Source organism: Mya arenaria, chromosome 12 (assembly GCF_026914265.1).
Source record: "Mya arenaria isolate MELC-2E11 chromosome 12, ASM2691426v1".
In the NCBI taxonomy this organism is placed as follows: Eukaryota; Metazoa; Mollusca; class Bivalvia; order Myida; family Myidae; genus Mya; species Mya arenaria.
Window position 1 is genome coordinate 68,694,559 of NC_069133.1, and position 13,751 is coordinate 68,708,309.

The following is a 13,751-nucleotide window of genomic DNA, read 5'->3' on the forward strand; positions in this document are numbered from 1 at the left end:
TTATATTGCCCCCCCCCCCCTCCCAACAACCTCTGAAAATACTAAATGACTTCCCACGATCGTGTCTGTAAAAAAGTATATAACCCCGAACAGAACCGACTATGTTCTATTGAAGTTTAAATAGATATATTAGGTGAGCATGTTAGGTCATTTGGTATGTGCGCTTAAAATCTTAGTAATACAGCTGGTAATGCTTAAGTTTTTGCTGTCCATACTACCACTACTGTTTCTGCTATTGCCACTGTCATCAACACCGCAAAATGACCAGCGACGCCACCACCACCGCAATTATCATCACCACCGATATTGTGATGACTTTGCATCCCCTAAAACAACTGACGCTGCTGTTGATACTGTTGTTGTTGCCACTTCTACAGCTTCAGCTATGACTCCAACTACTAGTATGATTATTTTCGGCATTGAAAACATGAATTTCTTAATTTTCCGTGTTGTTAGAAAACACAATATTCAGCATATAACGCTCTGATGCGTAGTGTGGTAAGGGGAAACTAAATTACAGCTTAAATGGCATAAGTGTTTTGAATTTGAGGACGCGCTTTTTTCTTACAAAAAACGACGGGAAACTTCGCACGATTTCGTCTTAGCAGAGCGATAAAAAATCAAGTGAAATTGTAGCAAGATTACGTTAAATAATTAGTGTTTTGTAACATTTTACATCTTATCTTTGCTTTAAAGTCATTAAACTTGGAATCATCCGAACGTTACACATAGTTAAAGCCTTGTATCCAGCCCGTGTAAAGATATCGTGATACGCTTGAGGCTGCCCTGAGCTGTTCCAGGCTGCCAGAAAACTAAAGTCGAAAAGTGGAGTAAAGTGATGTTTTTAGTTCACACAAAAAATAGTGTAAATGTTGAAAAAGTATTCATTTGAGTATGTTTGCGTCATTTAAAGAGTGCTTTGCAAACGAACTGTTGTGAATGATTTTTTTTTCTTCATTTTTTTTCGGCTTTGAAAACATGAATTTCTGAATTTTCCGTGTTGTTAGAAAACACAATATTCAGCATATAACGCTCTGATGCGTAGTGTGGTAAGGGGAAACTAAATTACAGCTTAAATGGCAAAATGACCTGTTTCGAATTTGAAGACGCGCTTTTTTTTACAAAAACGACGGGAAACTTCGCACGATTTCGTCTTAGCAGAGCGATAAAAATCGAGTGAAATTGTAGCAAGATTACGTTAAATAATTAGTGTTTTGTAACATTTTACATCTTATCTTTGCTTTAAAGTCATTAAACTTGGAATCATCCGAACGTTACACATAGTTAAAGCCTTGTATCCAGCCCGTGTAAAAATATCGTTATACGCCTGAGGCTGCCCTGGGCGGTTCCAGGCTGCCAGAAAACTAAAGTCGAAAAGTGGAGTAAAGTGATGTTTTTAGTTCACACAAAAAAATAGTGTAAATGTTGAAAAAGTATTCATTTGAGTTTGTTTGCGTCATTTAAAGAGTGCTTTGCAAACGAACTGTTGTGAATGATTTTTTTTTTCATTTTTTTCGGCTTTGAAAACACGAATATCTGAATTTTCCGTGTTGTTAGAAGAGACAATATTCAGCATATAACGCTCTGATGCGTAGTGTGGTAAGGGGAAACTAAATTATAGCCTAAATGGCAAAATGAAGTGTTTTGAATTTGAAGACGCGCTTTTTTTTACCAAAACGACGGGAAACTTCGCACGATTTCGTCTTAGAAGAGCGATAAAAATCGAGTGAAATTTTATAAAGATTACGTTAAATAATTAGTGTTCTGTAACATTTTACATCTTATCTTAGCTTTAAAGTCAATAAACTTTGAATCATCCGAACGTTACACATAGTTAGAGCCTTGTGTCTAGCCCGTGTAAAAATATCTTTATACGTTTCAGGCTGCCCGGGGCTGGGGGATGCTGGGGGCTGCCAGAAAACTTAAGTAGAAAAGTGGAGTAAAGTGATGTTTTTAGTTCACACAAAAAGAGTAGTGTAATTGTTTTTAAATGATTCATTTGGGTATTTTTTATTCAATTAAAGGGGTGTTTTGCAAACGAACGTTTATGAATGTTTTTTTCTTCATTTTTTCGGCTTTGAAAACCTGATTTTCTGGATTTTCCGTGTTGTAAGAAAAGACAATATTCAGCATATAACGCTTTGATGCGTGGTGTGGTAAGGGGAAACTACAGCTTAAATGGCAAAATGAAGTGTTTTGAATTTGAAGACGCGATTTTTTTTACAAAAACGACGAGAAACTTCGAACGTTTCATATACTAGAAGCCATGTATCCAGCCCGAGTGAAATACCATAAAACGCCCAGCGCTGCCTGGGGCTGCCCGGGTCTGCTCGGGGCTGCCAAAAAACTAAAATGGAAAAATGGAGGTAAGTGATGTTTTTAGTTCACACTCAAAGAATAGTTTAAATGTTGAAAATGTATTCATTTTAGTATTTTGCGTCATTTATAGAGTATTTTGCAAACGAACTATTGTGAATGATTTTTTTTCATTTTTTTTCGGCTTTGAAAACATGAATTTCTGAATTTTCCGTGTTGTTAAGTCATTAAACTTGTTATCATTCGAACGTTTCATATACTAGAAGCCATGTATGCAGCCCGAGTAAAAATACCATAAAATGCCCAGGGCTGCCTGGGGCTGCCCGGGGCTGCTCGGGGCTGCCAGAAAGACAATTAAATTAGAAAAGTGGAGTAAAGTAATGTTTTTAGTTCACACTCAAAGAATATTGTAAATGTTGAAAAAGTATTCATTTTAGTAATTTGCGTCATTTAAAGAGAATTTTGCAAACGAATTATTGTGAATGATTTTTTTGAATTTTTTTTCGGCTTTGAAAACATGAATTTTCCGTGTTGTTAAGTCATTAAACTTGTTATCATTCGAACGTTTCATATACTAGAAGCCATGTATACAGCCCGCGTAAAAATACAATAAAGCGCATGGGGCTGCCCGGGGCTGCCCGGGGCTGTCAGAAGCGTGAAATCGAAAAGTCGATTTCTTTAGTTCACAAAAAGGGAATAGTGTTAATGTTTTTAACTTATTCAATTTAGTATTTTTGCTTCATTTTAAGGTTTGTTTTGCAAACCAATTATTGTGAAGATTTTTTTCATTTTTTATGGGTTTTTTGTCTTTGAAAACTAAAAACCGACTGGAAACTTCACACGAGTTCGTCTTAGCATAGCTGCTAATCTGCTCAGCTGTTGACTTCACGCCGTCATGCTTCTAGACTGCTAACTCGCGCTGCTATGCTGCTGGGCTGCTGACTTCACGCTGCTAGGCTCTCAGTCTGCTGGGCTGCTGACTTCACGCTGCTGGGCTGCCAGTCTGCTCGGCTGCTGACTTCACGCTGCTGGGCTGCCAGTATGCTGGGCTGCTGACTTCACGCTGCTGGGCTGCTGACTTCACGCTGTTAGGCTGTCAGTCTGCTGGGCTGCTGACTTCACGCTGCTAGGCTGCCAGTCTGCTGGGCTGCTGACTTCACGCTGCTGGGCTGCTGGGCTGCCAACTTCACGAACATTAATTGTATATATTTGTTTGATGAGATGCTTTGTTGCATAAGTCGAAATAAACTTCTTCTTCTTCTATAAATCTATTTATAGATAAGTGGTAACGCTAATATTATAACGTTAACTAGTTAGTATGTTACTTATTAAGTGGAATTCGCAAACCATAACTAGTTTACCAGTTTCTGCTTGGAGCCAAAAGTGCATTTATAGCTTAGTGGTAATACGAATCTTATTACGTTAACCAGTTCGTATATATTTTATTTATTAAGTGGAATTCGCAAACCATAATTAGATAATCTGTTAATGTTGTATATCTTAAAAAGGTAATAGGTGGCAGTTCAAGGCCTTTGATAGTAGTATGTTATTTATCTTACTAAAAAGGTAACGCGAATATTAACAAGTTAGTTAGATCATTTTCGCGAAAATTAAACGATTAATACGAAACAATTCGCGAACGTTAAAAAGTTATTTTACCGCAGATACATGCCACCATAATTTATCAAAACATTGACTTGATGCTTTATCAATTTACACGAAATGACTCACAAACAGAACGTGTTGTCCTATTGACAGTGATAACATATCGCCATTTATGAACCAACGGTCAACAGCCTAAACAATTCTGCCCGAGCGAAGAAAATGCTAAACACGAACTCGAACAATGTTCCTTAGTAATCAGTGACTGGATGAATCAGAACAAACTCAAGATGAACACTTCCAAAACGGAGTTTATCAGGTTTGGTAGTCATACTCAACTAAATAAATGCAAACTAATTCATTCAAAGTTGCTGGGGATAACATCGAAGCAGAAAACTCTGTTAGTTACCTAGGGGCGTTTCTTGATGAAACATTGAAATTTAAAGAACACGTGAAAAGAAAATGCCGCACTGCTATTTTAAATTAGAATAAAGAGCATTAGACAGTATTTGACGAAAGAAGCAACAGAAATTATAGTGTTATCCCTAGTCATGCCCCACATTGACTATTTCAAGTCATTCTCTATGGGATAGCCCAGTGCGACATACAAAAAATGCAGCGTATACAAAATATGTGCGCAAAACTCGTTCTATCTCGCTCTCGATTTGAAAATTCCAAACAAGCTTTATACGATCTGCACTGGTTACCTGTAAAAGCTAGAATCACGTTCAAAATTTTAACTTTTATATACAGCTGCTCAGTTGGAAACGCTCCAGGGTACCTTACCGAACTTCTTGAAGAACAACGACCCAAGCGCAATCTACGCTCAACACAAACTTCAGGATGTTATACAATACCATTCAATAAAAGAAAGACTTTCGCCGATAGGAGTTTCAGTACCGTTGGTCCGAAACTCAGGAACGAGCTTCCAAGTAACATCAGGAACTCGGTATCTTCAGACTTTTTAAGAAAAACTTGAAAACGCATTACTTCAGGGACTACTATGCATTGTTCTAAATAAACACAGTGTTGGTGGGCGGACTGTTTTATTCCCAATCAATTTCTGTTTTATTCAACATTTATTTTTATATTATTTAATCCCTTCATACATATTTTAAAAATATATTTTATGATAATCTTAAAAATGGGCCACACAGTACTCACATAGTGGTATATGACGCTTTGGGGTATGACGCTTTCATGTTTTATAGTAGACACATATAAATTTTAATTCATCTTATTCTTTGTGTAATGTCGCAATTACCTGTCTTAAGTATGTTTCGTGTGATTTATGATATTGTATTGATGTTAATTTTATATTTGTTTACATTACTGTGTACAGCGCCATTGAGTATATTTATAAAATAAGGCGTTTAATCAAATAAGCAAGTTTCAAGTTTCAAGCCTCTGATATTTGACCGGTTAATAGTTCCATGGGTTCGGTTTAATAAGACCAGTTTTTGCCCCCATTTTGTCAGAGGTTTCACTGAAATGAAAACATTATCTAATGAGTGAGTCAGTTGTATTTTACAGTCCGTTCCAAACATTTCATTTATGGGTGCAATAGGATGATACATTATCACAAGAAGTGAATACAACAACGTATTTAGTTATTCCTACAAGACAAACCTAGTGCCTCACACGATCGAATACATTTCATGACGTTTGTTACGTGTTAATATATATTTTCGTCTGTCTCCTATCTCAACTCTTTTTAGTAATCATAATGCATTCACTTTTCCGGGTATCTTTCAAAGCATTGATTTGATACTGTTTTAATGAAAAAATGTATAAAATTGGTATCAAATAAGACCATTTATTGCTCCTACTAGTCGAAGGTTTCATTAAAATGAAAACATTAGCTCCTGTGGGATTCAATTGTATTTTACAGTTCATTCCAAGCATTTCATTAATGGATGCATTGTAGATCGTGACAATGTAAACATCTTTATTATATTTTCTACAGACCAGAACAGAACAGAGTTTATATAACGTAAGCATCTATAGCTCATCATTATAAATAGAAACCAAATACAAATTCATTTATCAACGATATAAATGTCGATCCTAACGAACACGTGTTGATCATATTAACAGTTATAACATGACGTCATATATAAATGTATGGTCTACAGTCTTTTCTATATGGCTGGTCAATAAATCGGTAGTCAACAGTTCCGCAATTTCTTGTAGTTTAAGTGTGTTTATTTTTGGTAAAGTGCATTTTCTTTTCATTTAGCTATATTTGGTAACACATTAATCGGAGAAATTTCAATGATCGGAAATAAAAAAAACTGTATAAAAAAAATGGTTTCAAAATTTCAGTTTCAGATCAAACAATTTCAATGTTTCGCGGTTTTTACTTTTTGTTATGAAACAGGTGTTTGTTTATTTATTGCAGGGGAGTCATACGGAATTTATAATACACACTAATACGCCGCTCTCATCATCGGAGTGATCCATGAGTTTACAGGACAGTAATGAAGCCAGGTTTAAAGAGTTAACAGCACAAGTTGATTCATTATTGAGTATCTCAATTAAACCTTAAGTTTTAATTTCTGCACTTTCACTTGAAAAGCTACACCGCCAATTCTGTCTTCAAGTTAATGGTCACTAAAATGTTGTAAAAAGATAACGGCATCCGCGCATGCATTGTGTGGTGCAAACGATCTCTAGAAACAAATATCCACGTGATTTGGGATTGATGTACCGTGCGTAGAACAACTGAAATTTTCATGCAGCGCATATAGACATATGTTTGTCTCGGTTTGTATTAATTGTCAATTTTAGACGATTTTTTTTCTTCATCATGCTTCAACATAAAAGATGTGTTAGATGACGTACCCGCCCGCCTTATCTACAGCAACAATTTATAAATCTTTGAAATAAAATTTCCGTTGTGTAACTATCTCGCAGAAATAATATCGATGTCCATCAGCAAGTGGTCTATAAGAACGGAGTAAAAAATTCCTCATTTTTAACGCAATTCAAGGGAAAATAAAAACAAACACGTGGTGTATTAATTGAAAATTTCAATTAAATAATAAACTTGTCTTCAGCGATAAATGTTAAAAGGTCTTTAAAAGAATTTTACTATCGCTTTCTCTAATCCCACACACCTTGTTTTATATCCAAAAATGGATAAAGAACATATACACTGCACGAAACTTCTTGAGTTATGCTCCAACTGAGAACAGGGACCAATTACTCCCAGGATATGTTAATACAGTCATTGAAATATGCATACACAATTAAATACAATTGTTATTTTAAATGGTATTGATCTGAATATTTTTCAAAATAACCAGAGGACGAAGTGGGCCGAGACCCCGGGGTCGATATGGCATCATGTGACAAGAAGTTATTCGGCAGTTGTTATGGCAACGAATATGACGGTGACTATGTCGACGACACGCTAGGGGAACTGTCAATGGCACCTACGGAATGAAAAAAGATTGCTTTTAGATACAAAAGTGAATAAATAACATATACGCGGCACGAAACTTATTCAGTTATATGCATGCCTCAACTAAGAACAGTAGTTAATTCTTGTAATCATGGAAATATAATAAAAATACAGTCTCGTTTCAAATTCTTATTTATATTTGTATTTATCAGTACTCTTAAGAGAAAATAAATGTAAGATTTGTCTGGTACAAATAATTCCCAGGATATTATGATACAGTCATTGAAATATGCATACTCAATTATATACAATTGTTATTTTTAAATGGTATTGATCTAGATGTATTACCCAGAGCAATGATGATTATTATAACGTACATAACCAGAGATGACGAAGTGGATGTTTATTATAACGTACATTACCAGAGATGACGAAGTGGGCCGAGACCTCTGGGTCGAGTCGCGTGATATGGCATCATCTGACAAGAAGTCATTCAGCAGTTGTTATGGCGACGAATATGACGGCGACTATGTCGACGAGACGCAAGAGAACTCGCAGACTATATATTTCTGAAATCATTCATTTGTTCGTGCAGGCCGCGTCGGCTGTCAATGGCATCTACGGAAGGAAAAACGAAGGCTTTTTCAGCACGTCACATGACTGCGATTCGAAAAATACATACAAGAGCCTCTGAGTTCAACTTACTTAAAGACACAGTTGCATCACTTCGGACAATCTTAGTATTGAAAGTCTCAGTTCGCATAATGATAACTTAAAGTTGAGCATATTTCTCAGGCAAAGTCCTGCTTGGTAAACATTAAGCAAGACGGAAAAGTATGCAATGCTTACGTTATTAGAAAACAATGTATGTACAGAAACTGATCAACCAATGAGATCCCTGACAGCATCATTGGCTCCGCGAATATCTGAACTCGTAGACCAAATACGTGTGTTGGAATGTCGTATTGACGACAATGAATTGCATCAATCGCCAAAATTCCAATAAACACACCACAAGCTTATCCTGTCGTTGTTCGTGAACCCATGTATGATACTGATCAAGCGTTCATTGGAATTTTGGAGCAAGATTTAGTTCCGGAAGAACCGGAAGCTGGCCACAACGCATCCACGACTGGTCGTATTGATTTGCCATCATATGACAACGGCCATGTTGTTGTACCGAGCCGAATATACGGAGCAGCAGGCACATGAGGGCGGTCAGGAACGTTCGTATACAGTTTGCAGAACGGAGTTTCCGTAACACACGCGCCGTAACGATGCTGACGGGAATACTGCGCCGCAGGTGGACAACACAGAGCCCCGTGGGAATCCGATTCCGGAGCTCGTCACAATCATCTACGGTGGCAAACGAAGCGCTTTGCCGCCCGCGAGCTGAGTACATATGTTAATGTGAACATTTTATCGTCAGTTGTAACTCGCAAAGGTCCTTCTGTCTCACTTTAAATGGTATATGTCACCGAAGCCGTGAAAGTTAAAACAAATCAGTGGGTGTTTTACTTTCAAGACTTTATTCACAATCGAATTCCCCGTACTTTAATAGTAAATGGGAACGTTCCGTGACAGCCAGTGTTAAAGAAACTTTTAAGTCGACAAAAAACCACCCACATGCATTTGTATTTAGTGACGTTGTGTGCAAGATAATTGGGTCTCTGCTGAACAGAAAAGCGGGGAATGATGATGGCATTGTATAATATTATGAACATTTTCAGATTTGAAAAGAAATTTATATCACCTGTGCTATCAAGTTCTTTCTCCAGTAAGCTGAGGTGTAGATATATACCAATAAAACTGAAAAAGGGTCATTATTACCTTACACAAAGGCGGGAAAAGCGAAAAGATGAACCGAGCAACTATCGCGCATTTACCTTGTCCTCAGCTATACTTAAACTGTACGAATTCGAAGCTGTGGTGTTTGAAAGATGCGAACGTAAGTTCTTAGACAATTTAAGTAAACAGCATGGTGGATTTCAAAAAGGACTTGCATGTATTATGACATTGTTTGCCTTGCGCGAACGCCTACTTTTTCCAAAGAAAATCCGTCAAATGTGTTTACTCTTGCTTTTCAGATGGTCGCAAGAGCTTTGCCATGGGCTTTTACATATACTGAAACAATGTAACGTTGATGAATCTTCGATAATTGCAAAAACCAATAAATGATCAGACATGGAAAACACATTTTTAGGCCGCTAGACCGCCAGGCCGCCAACTTCACGCCGCTAGGCTGCTGGACTGCTTAGTCGATATTTTGGAGCATATTTTAAGCCGATAGTCCGTTAGGCCGCCAACTTATCACCGCTTGGCCGCTAACTTCACGCCGCTAGGCCGCTAGGTCGCTAACTCTAAGCAACTAGACCGCTAACTTCATGCCGCTAGGCCACTAACTTCACAGCCTATCACACAAAGATTGACTGTACTGTATAAGAATGTTGAACACTCATATCAGTTCTTTAAACGTTTACCTAGCGCAAAAAAATGGACTCTACATGTTTAACTCTTTTATAGAATTGACAATTTGCATTGTATTGGAAAACCAACTTAAACTTAAAATTTAAAGAATAACTGAGATCCGTTGTAACCACAAACAATTTTTAGTGTGTACATATGTACTTTCATAAATTACTGGTTTTTGCCTTCACCCTGTTTTATACCATGCTAGTAGTTTTTCACCTATACATTAACTTCTATATCGGAACGTTAGCAAGTAGGCGGAGCTTAACCATGCAATTTCCAGCATGCGGATAAATTGTAGCGATATTCAATAAAAGGTTACAGACTACTTAATAATTTCCCTATAATATATATTCGACAGAAAAGTGACCGCTTTGCACGTGAAATAACACTAGTGCTTCACGACAACCTACACCATTTATGGGGAGAAAGCTGCACTTGTGTACTTAACATTAAACAACGTTAGAAAATAACTAACGTGTCTTCTAAGACAATTAAAAATGGTTGAACGCAGCCACTGTGTACTCGGTAAAATGACAATATTCGGTGTACGAGGACAAACAATGTAGATCAAGTATATCCAGCATGTTCAGCCTTTTTTTGAAATCACAAACCATTCAGCTTTAAAACCTATAAATATGGAAGGTAGCCAATGCTCAGAGATGGTATAACCATGCTTTGATTCACGGTCATGTGTTAATTAAAAGAACTAAGGCTTGTAACAATGAGTAGGCACTTCCGAACAGGAGTAATTTGCCCTAAGATGCACGGTAGTCATTAACCCTTGCCCTTGCCACCATGATACCAGACAGTTACTTCAACCTCAACTCTCTTGACTTTGCCCTCAAGTTACTATATACTTGTGTAACGTTTGCAGAAACTAATGCCAACAGCTTCAACTTGATAACGAATCACATCAAGAAAAAATGACAAACAATAAATTTATACTTTCAATAACAAACAAACCATGTAATAAATAGCATCAATAACGATATGATCATGTTATGAATATCATCAATAACATAACGATATAATCAGGTAATAAATAGCTCAAATAACGAACTAAATGGTTATTAGTATCCTCAATAACGATCTAACCCAGTAATGAATAACATCAACAATGACCTGACAACGGAATAAAAATTCTATAAGATTTAACCATGCAATACATTACACCAATAACGATACAAAAAGTAATAAATAACATCAATTACTATCTAACTAGGTAACATAATGACATCAATAACGATACTATCAGGTAATAAACAACATTAATTACGATATATATTCATGTAATTATTAACATCAAAAACAATATAACCAGATAATAAATTAACACCAAGAATGAGAGAACAAAATAGTAAAAAAACACATCAATAACATTTCAACCTGGTAATAAATAACATATCTAACGATACAACCAGGTATTTCATACCATCAATCACGACACAACCAGGTAATGAATAACATCAATCACGGCACAACCAGGTAATAGATAACATCAATAACGACACAACCAGGTAATAGATAACATCAATCACGATACAACCAGGTAATAGATAACATCAATCACGATACAACCAGGTAATAGATAACATCAATAACTACACAACCAGGTAATAGATAACATTAATAACGACTCAACCAGGTAATAAATAACATCAAAAACGATACAACCAGGTAGTAAATAACAGCAATAACGATACAGCCAGGTACTAAATAGCATCAATAAAGATACAACCAGGTAATAAATAACATCAATAACGACACAACCAGGTAATGAATAACATCAATCACGACACAACCAGGTAATAGATAACATCAATAACGACACAACCAGGTAATAGATAACATCAATCACGATACAACCAGGTAATAGATAACATCAATAACGATACAACCAGGTAATAAATAACTTCAATTACGACACAACCAGGTAATAGATAACATTAATAACGACTCAACCAGATAATAAATAACATCAAAAACGATACTACCAGGTATTAAAAAACAGCAATAACGATACAACCAGGTAATAAATAGCATCAATAACGATACAACCAGGTAATAAATAACATCAATAAAGATACAACCAGGTAATAAATAGCATCAATAACGATACAACCAGGTAATAAATAACTTCAATTACGACACAACCAGGTAATAAATAACATCAATAACGACACAACCAGGTAATAAATAACATCAATAAAGATACAACCAGGTAATAAATAGCATCTATAACGATAGAACCCGGTAATAAATAACATCTATAACGATACAACCAGGTAATAAATAGCATCTATAACGCTACAACCAGGTAGTAAATAGCATCTATTACGCTACAACCAGGTAATAAATAGCATCTATAACGCTACAACCAGGTAATAAATAACATCAATAACGATACAACCAGGTAATATATAACATCTAGTACAATATAACCAGGTAATACATATCATTATTAACGACCAGGTAATTTATATCATTAATATCTGTGTCCCAGGTAATAAATAACATCAATGGCGATTTAACTAATATACAGAACAATTTATTACAAGGTCATATGACTGGCGAAAAGGTTTGGCGAACCTTGAACTGTTTCCTGTATAGAGCAACCGCAGCCAGTCCTTACTTTGATATATGTCCATCCTACATCCCCATTCTTAAGGACTCGGGCGTACGTATAGCCGTGGGTCGTTTCGCAAGAAGAGGTGAATAGATCAGTGTTGATGCCTGCGCAATTACAGTCCTCTTTAGCACAATACGTTTCGTGGAAAAACTGGTCGACCACCACTTGCCCTACTGCAATTACAGACATGACTTTAACATCGTGGCCAAAAATGTCTTTTGCCTCAGTTTTAAACTCATAGCTGGTTATAGTTTGACATGCTTTTCGCTTGAATCCATGTTCGGCGTCAAAATCCTGCCTGATATGATGACTATGATGATGCTGTTGATTGCTATGATGACCACTGTGCCGCCGACGCCGACGCCGACCCTTTGTAAGCTGCTTGGATTTTGTCAATATCCTCGATTTCTTAAACATTTTGCCATGTTTTCCACGTTCCATGTTTGGTATGCTATTTTCTCCCGGAATGACCGTCAGTAAAAGGTTCGTATTTTTGACATCATTCGATTGTATATCTAATCTTTCGACACCTTCATTTGTATCTTTGAATAGTGCGTGTAGCTCTGCTATAGGAGGCAATGCCTGTGGCTCTACTTCAGCTGTTTCCTTCATCTGTAACATCTCTTGAGATCTACCTTCAGCCGGGGCAACAACAGCGATCGCATCCCCGTGTGACGTCAGAACAGAGATTTGGAAGAAGGAGGTTACAAGTAGGTACAACATTGGTAAACACGGCCCTGAAAAGGAAAAACATGTTTAATGTTGTTGTAACATGGTTCAAATATGATCAAAATGTTATTGAACAAAATAAATTAATTGTAGTTTTATACTTCTTTACATAGTATAGATATTACAAGTTATAATGACACTAATAAAATAAACAGATATATTATATAAACTTCACTTACAACGCCTTTGTTAGAAATTCTCAAAACAATATATTTGATTTATCTACACTCAATTAAAATAATTCTGTCTCAGAAAGCGCCCTGTTTTTATACTTTCACCGTAGCACGGCACGTGGCTTTTTACATTGACATTAAGTCGTCATATGAACAGTTTCAGCGCGACATTCGATGTAAACAAACAGGCTTCCAGCAAATACTATCTTTTTATAGACGTATAATTGTCACATTGAAATGAAAGTTCTTGAGACATGTGACAGCAATTACTCTCTCTCTCTCTCTCTCTGAAATGACCCCGAATCATTACAATTGGTATCATGGGAAAGGTTCACTTAAATATTAGAGTGTCTGATATAATTGTTTGTTTTTTTTTGTTGTTGTTTCTTTTGTGGTTTTTTTTGGAGGCTGGGGGGAATGATAC